The sequence below is a fragment of the Lathamus discolor genome, chromosome W, assembly GCF_037157495.1.
Source record: "Lathamus discolor isolate bLatDis1 chromosome W, bLatDis1.hap1, whole genome shotgun sequence".
In the NCBI taxonomy this organism is placed as follows: Eukaryota; Metazoa; Chordata; class Aves; order Psittaciformes; family Psittacidae; genus Lathamus; species Lathamus discolor.
Window position 1 is genome coordinate 38706219 of NC_088908.1, and position 13631 is coordinate 38719849.

Sequence of the window (13631 nt, forward strand, 5' to 3'; positions counted from 1 at the left end):
GCCGTATTGTGGGAAAGCATTGGAGTTGGAAGGCAGCCGTATGGAGTCCTCGATGACATATTGCAGAAACTGCTGAAGGAGAGGGCGAATCGAGTCAGTTTGCCGAGGTGAAAGCCATCCAGATGGCCCTGGATGTTGCTGAACGAGAAAAGTGGCCACTTCTTTATCTCTACACTGACTCATGGATGGTGGCAATTGTTCTGTGTGGGTGGTTGCAGCAATGGAAGCAAAGCAACTGGCAACGCAGAGGTAAACCCATCTGGGCTGCTGCACTGTGGCAAGATATCGCTGCCTGTGTGCCGAAACTGGTGGTGAAGGTACGCCATGTAGATGCCCATGTACACAACAGTCGGGCCACTGAGGAACACCAGAACAACCAACAAGTGGATAAAGCTGCTAAGATTGAAGTGGCTCAGATGGACTTAGACTGGCAACATAAAGGTGAATTATTTTTGGCCCGGTGGGCCCATGACACTTCAGGCCATCAGGGCAGAGATGCAACATATAGATGGGCCTGTTACCGAGGGATGGACTTTAAGAATGGAAACTATTGCCCAGGTTATTCATGAGTGTGAAACATGTGCTGCAATTAAACAAGCCAAATGGTTAAAGCCTCTTTGGTATGGAGGACTATGGCTGAAGTACAAATATGGGGAGGCCTGGCAGATTGACTATATCACACTCCCACCAAACCGCCAAGGTAAGCGCCATGTGCTTACTATGGTGGAAGCAACCACCGGATGGCTGGAAACATATGCTGTGCCCCATGCCACCGCCCCAAAAGCTATCCTGGGCCTTGAGAAACAAATTTTGTGGCGACAAAGCACCCCAGAGAGATTTGAGTCAGATAATGGGACTCGTTTCCGTAATATCCTTATAGACACTTGGGCCAAAGAGCATGGCATTGAGTGGGTATATCATATCCCCTACCATGCATAAGCCTCTGGGAAGACTGAACACTACAATGGGCTGTTAAGAACCACACTAAGAGCAATGGGTGGGGGAACTTTCAAGCATTGGGATACACACTTACCAAAGGACACCTGGTTGGTCAACACCAGACGATCTGCCAACCGAGCTGGCCCAGCCCAGTCAGAACTTTTATATTTTGTAGAAGGGGAGAAAGTTCCTGTGATGCACATGAAGAATTTGCTGCGGAAGACAGTTTGTGTTATTCCTGCTTCAGGTAAAGGCAAACCCACTCGTGGGATTGCTTTTGCTCAGGGACCTGGGTATACTTGGTGGGTAATGTGGGAAGATGGGGAAGTCCGATGTATACTTCATGGAGATTTGATTTTAGGTGAAAACAGCCAATGAACTTTAGTTGTATGCTGTTGCCTGCTGTGTAATACTTTTATAGCCCATCAACTATATGTCTTCAAGTCATCAGCAATTGGCCCTGACTTCCTTCCAACCGTCATCCCAACAGAGAATGAATTTTGATAGAACCAGACAAGTTCTGCAGTGAAGTAACAATCAGCATCAGCAGGCAACGATCCAACACTGCACACAGCCTTTCCTGCCCTGGATGACTGTTACAAGGGATGGAACCTGACATCATGGACCGAATGGACTTGACAGCATTATAGGGATTGTTCCATGCACTAAGAAATGATTTCTTTGTCTGTGTGTGTATGTGAATGTGTGTGTGTATATATATATATGTAAGAGAGATGGTATATTGTAAATGTGTGATCTGAGCATGATGTTAATGGCATGGAATTAAGGGGTGGATACTGTCCTGGGTTTACCAGTAGCTGTTTTTCTCCTTCGTAATAACTGGTGCAAGCTCTGTGTTTTGACTTCCAGCCTGGGAATAGAGCTGATAACACGCATTGTTTTTAATTGTTGCTAAGTAGTGTTTATTCTGGCCAAGGACTTTGTGAGTCTCATGCTCTGCTGGGGACGAGGGGAGGCCGGGAGGAAGCGGAGACAGGACACCTGACTTAAGCTAGCCAAAGAGGTATTCCATACCATAGCATGTCATGCCCAGGATGTAAGGGAGAGTTACCCGGAAGAGCTGGGGGACTGCAGGGTTGGTTGAGGTATCGGTCAGTGCTCGGCTGGGGGGAGTGTGGGCAGTTATTGGTCGGCTGGTTTTGAGGTGTTGCGTTCTTTTCTCTTGTTATTTTTTTTATCATTATTATTATTGGTGGTAGCAGTAGTGGTTTATGTTATATCTTAGTTACTGAAATGTTTTTATTTCAACCTGTGGGAGTTGCATTCTTTTTGATTCTCTTCTCTGTCCCTCTGGGTGTAGGGGGAGGGCAAGAAGGGGGGGAGGGAGTGAACGAGCTGTGTGATTTATGGCTGACTTTGTTTAAACCATGACAGGAGCTCAGCCCCCCAGAGCTGTCTTGGGCTAGGTGAGCTATGCTTAGCAGACTGAAGCATCAACTGATTGTCTTGTTGTTTTCATGAAAATAAAACTAGCTGTTCATGTTGTTCTGCAGGCGGTGCATGTGCTCAAAGAAGAGAACCTAAGATGTGCAGAGGCCAGCAGATGAGCAGCAGAGTGTCGGAAGAGGGAGTTGGGACTTGCTGAGGGAAGGGTACAGTTTTGAGCTCTCTCAATGTGTCTGCTACTGTTTTTGTTTCGGGTGCCATAGCCAAGGTGCCATTTGTGGGGCTTAAGTCTGGGGTGTTGTGTCAGGGACAGTGGTAATGGTCTGTGGTGAAACAGGCACAGGTGGGAAAGTACTGTTTGTTCTCTTTGGCTCCTCACAGAAAGTTGTGCTTTGGCTGTTTCATGAAAAGTCTAGCTTTGGTTCCTACCCATGAAGTTCTGCTTTAGAACTGCCTGTAAAAGTCCTGAGCCTTGGACACCTTCCTAGATATTGTTGGTCACTTCTTGCAACAGGGGCTGGCCCCCTGCATCGCAATGAGCATGCTTTTTTGTGAGTTCGAAAGCCCAAGCCTCATGCTATGTGAGGGAGGCAGAGGCTTGCCCCACCCAGGTGAATGTTGCCTGACTGGGGACTCCCACTAATGTTGAGCATGTCACCTCACACTGCCATGATGGTTCTCGGAGCTGGTTTGCTGATGGTCTTCACAGGGTCCTTGGGGTTGGTAAGATAAGCAGCCATGAGAATTATCCTTTACTGTTTTCTTTACTATCTCAATAGTTTCCTATTTTAATAAACTAGTTGAGAATTCTCTGTCTCTGGTTTTCTCTTAACTAGAGTTCTTGAACTCTGGAACGTATGTGGTGGGTTTTCATTATCGCAGTGTAGCTCTGTAGTCCTGATGATCTCTGTGATAGGTAACATTTGTTATGGCCTGTGTTTGAGCAACATTGGGTGCAGGGGCATGGTTTTGGCAGCAGGGTGTTTAGGGTGTTCCCTGGAATGTGGTTCCTGTGGATTTATTCCAGGGAGGCAGGGGTAGGAGTGGTAGGGATGAGCAGTGGTGAAGTTTGGGCCTGTGTGGCAGGTGTCAGGGTGATGCATTTGGCATGTGTGTGAGCATGTAGAGATGAGTGGAAGCTTGTGTGGGTGGTTCTAGGCTTAGGTCTTGTGTGTACGTGTGGGATGTGGGTTGTAGATTTAAATTTCTTTTTTTTTTCTTTACGGGTCTTTATATGTTTAGAAACAAAAATCACAGACAGGATTATTTATTTCTCTTTCCTCCACCAGGTGTGTTTTTTTGTTTGTTTGTTGTTTTTTTTTTTTTTTTTTTTTTACTGCTTCCAGCCAGTCTGTGAGGTTATGTTCATCACTGCATGTGTTTGAGCGGCGGTCAGTGCAGGTATGGGGTTTTCAGGCAGGGTGGTTTTGAGGCTTCAGGGGATTTAGTTGCTGAGAATTCCTGAACCCAGGCTTGGGGGGGGGGGGGGGGGGGGTTGGGGTTGTTTTGTATTTGGAAAAGAATATGTGAGAGTTGGTGTGGCAGCCCTTAAGTTCCTGTCTCATATATGGGTGTAGGTGGTTGTTAAGTATGTTTAGGTGCAGTGAATGTTGTCTGTTGGGTGCAGTGAATGTTGTCTGTTGGGTGCAGATATAGAGAAAAGTGAGGGGAGGATGTTTAGAGGTCATTGTAATAATATTGATAGAAATGTGGTTTTGTCTGCAGGCTCATATGTTGAGAATCTGTAGATTCGAGAAGAACTCCGTCTGTACCTGGATGGTGATTTGCAGCATGTAGAAGACTTCAGTTAGAGGCATGAAAGCTCTCTATGTCAAATGGAAGGCTGCATTGCAGTGTGTAAAAGGATGTCTGTTGATCATTATGTGACAAAGCATGCTACCTGTTGAGCTTTTTGTGTAGGTAGTAAGGTGTTGTTGGATTTGTAAGGATGAGTTTTAAAACGTGAACAAAGTTATTTATGTATGTAAATGCATTTAAATGAAATTTATGTTAGTAATTTCCTAAGTTTATGTAAGGTAGATGTTACTGGTGTTGGGCGTGGAACTCCAGTCAATTTTAGTGTGTGACTGGTTGTAGGTTTAAGGTTTTTTGTGTATGTGTGGGACGTGGGTTATCGATTTAAAACGGTTTTCCTTTTCAGACTTTTAGATGCTTAGAACCAAAAAAACACAGATGGGGGATATTGTTCTTCTTCCTCCCCCAGCTGGGGATATTTTTTCTTCCCCATCCCGGCTGGTCCATGAGGTGACATCTGTCATCTCCTATGTTTGAGCCATAGTTGATGCAGGGAAAGGATTTTGACAGGCAGGGTGTTTAGGATGTTCCCGGGAATGTGGTGCCTGTGGATTTATTCTCAGCAAAGCAGGGGTAGGCTTGGGCGACTCGGCTCTCAGGTTTAGCGCTCCAGCGGGAGGTGGGTGCTCTGGTTTAGAGCTCCAGGCGGGAGGACTGCGCTCCAGTTTAGTGGTCCGGGGGGGGGGTAGGCACTCCGGTTAAGCGCTTGATGGGTTGAGGTCGGTCCTCCAGCTTAGTGCTTTAAGGGTTGAGGTCGGCGCTCCAGGGGAGAGAACGGCGCTTTGGTTTAGTGCTCCAGGGCCGAGGTTGGCGTTTCGGTTAAGTGCTTCAGTGGAGAGATCGGCACTTTGGTTTAGTGCTCTGGGGGGAAGTCGGTGTTTCAGTGGAGAGCTCCATGCTTCAGCTGAGCGCTGCGGGGGAGCGGTCGGCAGTTCGGTTTGGCGCTTTGGCAGAGAGGTGGGCACCTGAGGGGCGAGGCGGGCATTTGAGGTCTGTGGTGGGTGCTTCAGGTGAGCGCTTGAAGTTGCGTGGTGGGCGCTTCAGGTAGGCGCTTTAAGGGGCAAGGTGGGCGCTTCAGACGGGCACCTGAGGAGCGAGATGGGCACTCCAGTTGGGCGCTTGTGTGGCGAAGCAGGCTCTTGAGGCGCGAGGCAGGTCTTTGAGGGGCAAGGTTTGTGTTTCAGTGGGCGCTTGAGGGGTGAGGTGGGCCCTTGAAGGGTGAGGCGGGTGCCTGAGGGGTGAGGCACATGCCTGAGGGGCAAGGTGGGCGCTTCAGTTGGGTGCCTGAGGGGCGATGCAGGCGCTTTAGTTGGGTGCCTGAGGGGCGAGGTGGGTGCTTCAGTTGGGCGCTTGAAGGGCGAGGCGGGTGCTTCGGTTGAGCTCTTTAGGGGCAAGGTGGGGTCTTCAGTTGAGCGCTTGAGTGAGGCATGGGCTTCATTTGTGGGCGCTTCAGGTGGGTGCTTTAAGTGGTGTGATGGGCGCTTCATTTGAGCTCCTGAGGGTTGAGGCAGGCGTTTCAGTCGGGCGCCTGAGGGGCGAGGCGGGCGCTTGAGGGACAAGGCAGGCGCTTTGGTCGGGCGCTTCAGGGGCGAAGCAGGAGCATCAGTTTGGAGCTTGAGGGGCAAGGCGGGAATAGCAGTTAGGCGCTTGAGTGGCCAGGCGGGTGCTTGAGGGGCAGGGCAGACCCTTGAGGGGCGCGGCGGGCCTTTGAGGTGTGAGGCGGACACTTCAGTTGGGCGCTTGAGGCGCAAGGTGGGCCCCTGAGGGGTGAGCTGGTAGATTCAGCTGCGCTCTTGAGGGACGAGTCGGGCGCTTCAGATGGGTGCCTGAGGAGCACGGCGGGTGCTTCACTTGGGCGCTTGAGGAGCGGGGAGGGCGCTTCAGTTGGGCTCTTGCGTGGCGAGGCGGGCTCTTGAGGCGTGAGGTGGGTCTTTGAGGGGTGAGTTCTGCGCTTCAGTGGGCGCTTGAGGGGCGAGGAGGGCCCTTGAGGGGTGAGGTGGGCGCCTGATGGGCTAGGCGGGTGCTTCAGGTGGGCGCTTGAGGGGCGAGGTGGGCACTACAGTTGGGCGCTTGAGGGGCGAGGCGGGCGCTTCAGATGGGTGCCTGAGGAGCGAGGTGGGTGCTTCACTTGGGCACCTGAGGAGCGGGACGGGCACTTCAGTTGGGCGCTTGCGTGGTGAGGCGGGCTCTTGAGGCGCGAGGTAGGTCTTTGAAGGGCAAGGTTTGTGCTTCAATGGGCACTCGAGGGGAGAGGAGGGCCCTTGAGGGGTAAGGCGGTCGCCTGAGGGGCAAGGCGGGCGCTTCAGTTGGGCGCCTGAGGGGCGAGGCGCGCGTCTGAGGGGCGAGGCGGGCGCTTCGGTTGGGCGCCTGAGGGGCGAGGCGAGCGCTTCGGTTGCGCACTTGAGGGGCGCGGTGGGCGCTTCAGTTGGGCGCTTGAGGGGTGAGGCGGGCGCTTGAAGGGTGAGGAGGGCGCTTGAGGCTCAAGTCGGGCACTTCAGTTTGGAGCTTGAGGGGCGAGGCGGGAGGTTCAGTTGGGTGCTTGAAGGGCAAGGTGGGTGCTTGAGGGGTGAGGCGGGCACTTTGGGTGGGTGCTTGAGGGGCGAGGCGGGCGCTTGGGTTGGGCGCTTGAGGGACGAGGCGGGTACTTCGGTTGAGCACTTGAGGGGTAAGGCGGGGTCTTCATTTGAGCGCTTGAGTAATGAGGCATGCGCTTCATTTGTGCATTTGAGGGGCGAGGTGGGCGTTTGAGGTGCGTGGTGGGCGCTTCAGGTGGGCGCTTTAAGGGGCAAGGTGGGCACTTCATTTGAGCTCTTGAGGGGCTATGCTGGCACTGCATTTGGGCACTTGAGGGGCGAGGCGGGCTCCTGAGGGGCGAGGCAGGTGTTTCAGTTGTGCGCCTGAGTGATGAGGCGTGAGCTTCAGTTGTGCGTTTGAGGTTGAGGTGGGCGTTTGAAGTCTGTGGTGGGCGCTTCAGGTGAGCGCTTGAAGTGGCGTGATGGGCAGTTTGGGTGGGCACTTGAGGTGCGAGGTGAGTACTTCAGAGAGGCGCCTAAGGAGCCATGCGGGTGCTTCACTTGGGCGCCTGAGGAGGGGGGAGGGCGCTTCAGCTGGGCGCTTGCGTGGTGAGGTGGGCTCTTGAGGCGCGAGGCGGGTGTTTGAGGGATGAGGTTTCCTCTTCAGTGGGCGCCTGAGGGGTGCAGCGGGCGCTTGGGTTGGGCCCCTGAGGGGTGCGGTGGGCGGTTCAGTTGGGCGCCTGAGGGGCGCGGCAGGCGCTTAGGTTGGGCGCCTGAGGGGCGATGCGGCGCTTCGGTTGGGTGCTTCAGGGGTGAGGCGGGCGCTTGAGGTGGGCATGTGAGAAGCGAGGCGGGCACTTGAGGTGGTCGTTTGAGGGCCGAGGCGGGCTCTTCGGTCAGGCGCTTGAGGGGCGAGGCGGGTATTTGAGGTGCGAGGTTTGCACTTCAGTGGGCCCTTGAGGGGTGAGGAGGGCCCTTGAGGAGTCAGGCGGGCGCCTGAGGGGCGAGGCGGGCGTTTTGGTTGGGCTCTTGAGGGTCAAGGTGGGGACTTCAGTTGAGCGCTTGAGTGATGAGGCGTGCGCTTCAGTTGTGCATTTGAGGGGCTAGGTGGGCGTGTGAGGTCTGTGGTGGGCGCTTCAGGTGAGTGCTTGAAGTGGTGTGGTGGGCGCTTCAGGTGGGCTCTTTAAGGGGCGAGGTGGGCGCTTCAGACGGGTGCCTGAGGAGCGAGACAGATGCTTCACTTGAGCGCCTGAGGAGCAGGGAGGGCACTTCAGTTGGGCGCTTGCGTGGCGAAGCAGGCTCTTGAGGTGCGAGGCAGGTCTTTGGGGGGCGAGGTTTGTGTTTCAGTGGGCGCTTCAGGGGTGAGGCAGGCCCTTGAGGGGTGAGGCAGGCACCTGAGGGGCGAGGCGCATGCCTGAGGGGCAATGTGGGCGCTTGAGTTGGGCGCCTGAGGGGCCGTGCGGGCGCTTCGGTTGGGCGCCTGAGGGGCAAGGAGTGCCCTTAAGGGGCGAGGCGGGCACATCAGGGGGGCGCTTGAGGGGCGAGTCAGGCGCTTGATAGGCGAGGCGCATGCCTGAGGGGCAAGGCGGGGTCTTCAGCTGAGTGCTTGAGTGATGAGGCGAGCAATACAGTTGTGCATTTGAGGGGCGAGGTGGGCATTTGAGGTCTGTGGTGGGCGCTTCAGTTGAGCACTTGAAGTGGCGTGGTGGGTGCTTCAGGTGGGCGCTTGCATGGCGAGGCAGACTCTTGAGGGACGAGGCGGGTCTTTGAGGGGCGAGGTTTGCGTTTCAGTGCGCCCTTGAGGGGCGAGGAGGGCCCTTGAGGGTTGAGGAGGGCGCCTCCTGTCATGGTTTAAACAAAGTCAGCCATAAATCACACAGCTCGTTCACTCCCTCCCCCCCTTCTTGCCCTCCCCCTACACCCAGAGGGACAGAGAAGAGAATCAAAAAGAATGCAACTCCCACAGGTTGAAATAAAAACATTTCAGTAACTAAGATATAACATAAACCACTACTGCTACCACCAATAATAATAATGATAAAAAAAATAACAAGAGAAAAGAACGCAACACCTCAAAACCAGCCGACCAATAACTGCCCACACTCCCCCCAGCCGAGCACTGACCGATACCTCAACCAACCCTGCAGTCCCCCAGCTCTTCCGGGTAACTCTCCCTTACATCCTGGGCATGACATGCTATGGTATGGAATACCTCTTTGGCTAGCTTAAGTCAGGTGTCCTGTCTCCGCTTCCTCCCGGCCTCCCCTCGTCCCCAGCAGAGCATGAGACTCACAAAGTCCTTGGCCAGAATAAACACTACTTAGCAACAATTAAAAACAATGCGTGTTATCAGCTCTATTCCCAGGCTGGAAGTCAAAACACAGAGCTTGCACCAGTTATTACGAAGGAGAAAAACAGCTACTGGTAAACCCAGGACAGTATCCACCCCTTAATTCCATGCCATTAACATCATGCTCAGATCACACATTTACAATATACCATCTCTCTTACATATATATATATACACACACACATTCACATACACACACAGACAAAGAAATCATTTCTTAGTGCATGGAACAATCCCTATAATGCTGTCAAGTCCATTCGGTCCATGATGTCAGGTTCCATCCCTTGTAACAGTCATCCAGGGCAGGAAAGGCTGTGTGCAGTGTTGGATCGTTGCCTGCTGATGCTGATTGTTACTTCACTGCAGAACTTGTCTGGTTCTATCAAAATTCATTCTCTGTTGGGATGACGGTTGGAAGGAAGTCAGGGCCAATTGCTGATGACTTGAAGACATATAGTTGATGGGCTATAAAAGTATTACACAGCAGGCAACAGCATACAACTAAAGTTCATTGGCTGTTTTCACCTAAAATCAAATCTCCATGAAGTATACATCGGACTTCCCCATCTTCCCACATTACCCACCAAGTATACCCAGGTCCCTGAGCAAAAGCAATCCCACGAGTGGGTTTGCCTTTACCTGAAGCAGGAATAACACAAACTGTCTTCCGCAGCAAATTCTTCATGTGCATCACAGGAACTTTCTCCCCTTCTACAAAATATAAAAGTTCTGACTGGGCTGGGCCAGCTCGGTTGGCAGATCGTCTGGTGTTGACCAACCAGGTGTCCTTTGGTAAGTGTGTATCCCAATGCTTGAAAGTTCCCCCACCCATTGCTCTTAGTGTGGTTCTTAACAGCCCATTGTAGTGTTCAGTCTTCCCAGAGGCTTATGCATGGTAGGGGATATGATATACCCACTCAATGCCATGCTCTTTGGCCCAAGTGTCTATAAGGATATTACGGAAACGAGTCCCATTATCTGACTCAAATCTCTCTGGGGTGCTTTGTCGCCACAAAATTTGTTTCTCAAGGCCCAGGATAGCTTTTGGGGCGGTGGCATGGGGCACAGCATATGTTTCCAGCCATCCGGTGGTTGCTTCCACCATAGTAAGCACATGGCGCTTACCTTGGCGGTTTGGTGGGAGTGTGATATAGTCAATCTGCCAGGCCTCCCCATATTTGTACTTCAGCCATAGTCCTCCATACCAAAGAGGCTTTAACCATTTGGCTTGTTTAATTGCAGCACATGTTTCACACTCATGAATAACCTGGGCAATAGTTTCCATTCTTAAAGTCCATCCCTCGGTAACAGGCCCATCTATATGTTGCATCTCTGCCCTGATGGCCTGAAGTGTCATGGGCCCACCGGGCCAAAAATAATTCACCTTTATGTTGCCAGTCTAAGTCCATCTGAGCCACTTCAATCTTAGCAGCTTTATCCACTTGTTGGTTGTTCTGGTGTTCCTCAGTGGCCCGACTGTTGTGTACATGGGCATCTACATGGCGTACCTTCACCACCAGTTTCGGCACACAGGCAGCGATATCTTGCCACAGTGCAGCAGCCCAGATGGGTTTACCTCTGCGTTGCCAGTTGCTTTGCTTCCATTGCTGCAACCACCCACACAGAACAATTGCCACCATCCATGAGTCAGTGTAGAGATAAAGAAGTGGCCACTTTTCTCGTTCAGCAACATCCAGGGCCATCTGGATGGCTTTCACCTCGGCAAACTGACTCGATTCGCCCTCTCCTTCAGCAGTTTCTGCAATATGTCATCGAGGACTCCATACGGCTGCCTTCCAACTCCAATGCTTTCCCACAATACGGCAGGACCCATCAGTAAACAAGGCACACTGCTTTTCATTTTCTGACAGTTTATTATATGGTGGGGCCTCTTCAATACGCATCACCTCCTCCTCTGGTGACATTCCAAAATCTTTGCCCTCTGGCCAGTCCATGATGACTTCTAGAATGCCTGGATCACTGAGATTTTCTATTCGAGCTCATTGTGTAATTAGCGCAGCCCATTTACTCCACGTAGCATCAGCTGCATGATGTGTAGAGGAAACCCTGCCTTTGAACACCCATCCCAGTACGGGAAACTGGGGTGCCAGGAGGAGCTGTGCTTCAGTGCCAATCACTTCTGAAGCAGCTCATACCCCTTCATAGGCTGCCAGTACCTCTCAGTTGGGGTACAGCTGGCCTCAGATCCTTTGTACCCTGAACTTGCTGAGGTGAGTAGCTCGAGAGAGGACGCCTTTAACACCAGAGGGGGGAGAGATCAGCGTCCAGGAGCCTCAACTCAGAGCAGCCAGAGCTACCGATGGAGCTTCAAGTCCTCGACAGGACCTGCCCAGAAGCCGGCAGCTCCGCGGACGCGAGCCGCTGACTCACAGGGGGCGGAGCCAGGAGCAGCGGCGGGAGATTCAAACCGGGCATCACCAACTGTTGCCGGTCAATTGCTGAGGTGAGTAGCTCGAGAGAGGACGCCTTTAACACCGGAGCAGGAGAGAGATGAGCGTCCAGGAGCCTCAACTCAGACCAGCCAGAGCTACCGAGGGAGCTTCAAGTCCTCGACAAGACCTGCCCAAGAGCCGGCAGCTCCGCGGACGTGAGCCGCTGACTCACAGGGGCGGAGCCAGGAGCAGCAGCACCAACCCTGAGTGGTTAAAAACCTGCCCCAGGGAGCACGAGCAACCAGGAGCGCGGCGAACAGAGCAGACAAACGGAGAGGGACGAGGCAGTTAGCACGGCAGTTCGCACGGGCGAGCAAGCGGGATGGTGAGCACCCGTCGTAAGGCCAGGGCCCGTTCTGGGAGCTCTGCTCTGGCTTCCCCGGCGGTGGCCAGCATAGGCACCCAGACAAAGCAGATGACAGGGGAGGCTGCAGTGCAGAGCTCAGAGTGTAGACGGTGCCTGAACTGGTCTTGTGAGGGAAAGGTGCACGATGGGCAGGGCTGCACTCAGTGCTCCCTGGTTGAGGTCCTCCTGCAGCAGGTGGCTGAGCTGCGGAATGCTATTAGCAGGCTTCAAGATGTCAGGGTAGCTGAGAGGAAGCAGAGCTGCTTGCTCCAGCCCCATACTGTGCAGGGGCCTCAAGCTTCCCCTCCAGCTCATGAAGGAAAGAAGGAGGCCACCAACCCGGGAAGTAGGGAATTAGTGACAAAGAAAAATAACAAAAGAAGGAGGAAAAGGACAATTAAAGGCAAGGGGCTTCCCCCTAAACCTGTTGTCCCCACGCAGAACCGCTTTGCTGTCCTGCAGGAGACTAACGAGGAAATGCACTTGCACCACAAACAGCCGGATTATGCACGGGTAAAGATCTCTACTGGCGCTACAAAGAAAAAGCGGCGAGTCATATTAATAGGGGACTCTACTTTGAAAGGGACAGAAGCACTCATCTGTCGGCCTGACCCCATCTCGAGGGAGGTGTGCTGCCTACCAGGGGCACGGATCAGGGATGTTACAGAGAGGCTGCCTACTCTAGTAAGTTCCACGGACTATTACCCGCTCCTGGTGATCTATGTGGGTGCTAGGGATATAGGTAGTAGTAGACTGGGGACCATAAAGAAAGACTACAGAGCCCTGGGAGAGGTTGTTAGGGGCACCGGTGCTCAGATAGTCTTTTCGTCAATTCTCCAGGGGACAGGGGAGGACCAAGAAAAAGCTAGGAGGATTGGACAGGTTAATAAATGGTTAAAAGGGTGGTGTTATAGTCAGGGGTTTGGGTGTCTTGAACATAGGACTGAAGTTAGTAGGCTAGGTCTATTGGGGGCTGGTGGAGCTGCTCTGGTAAAGAAGGGGAAGAACAGTTTTGGTAGGAGGCTTGCCAGACTGGTCAAGGAGGCTTTAAACTATGTGTTGGGGGATGGGGGCATCATTCCATCCCAACACACCCAGTCAGTTGCCAACACCTATAATAAAAGCTCGGAACAATGTAGATATATTCCAGCTGCTCCAGCCAACGAGCCGTCTTCAATTGGAGCTCGTCTCAGATGCCTCTATACAAACGCCCCTAGCATGGGGAACAAACAAGAGGAATTGGAGATGTGTGCACATCTACGGGGGTATGAGATAACAGGCATAACAGAAACATGGTGGGATGGCGCCTATGACTGGAGTGTTGGAATGGAAGGTTACAGGCTCTTTAGAAAAGACAGGCCCGGCAGGAGGGGAGGAGGAGTTGCCCTTTATGTTAGGGATAGGCTGGAGAGTATGGAACTCTGTCTGGGGGCAGGTGATCAGTTTACAGAGAGTTTGTGGGTCAGTGTTAAAGGGAAAACAGCCTTGGGAGACATTACTGTTGGAATCTCTTACAGGCCCCCTGATCAAGGAGAACCCGTGGATGAAGCACTCTACAGACAGATAGGAAAAGCCTCACGCTCGCAGGCCCTTGTTCTCATGGAGGACTTCAACCACCCTGACATCTGTTGGAACGATGGCACTGCACGGCAGAATTTATGGTGGAATTTGAGAACCCCAGGACAGTGAGAAGAGCGTGTAGCAAGCTCACTGCCCTGGACTTCAAAAGAGCAGACTTTGGCCTCTTCAGGAGCCTGCTTAGTAAGGTTCCATGGGATATAGCCCTGGAGGGCAGAGGGGCCCAAGAA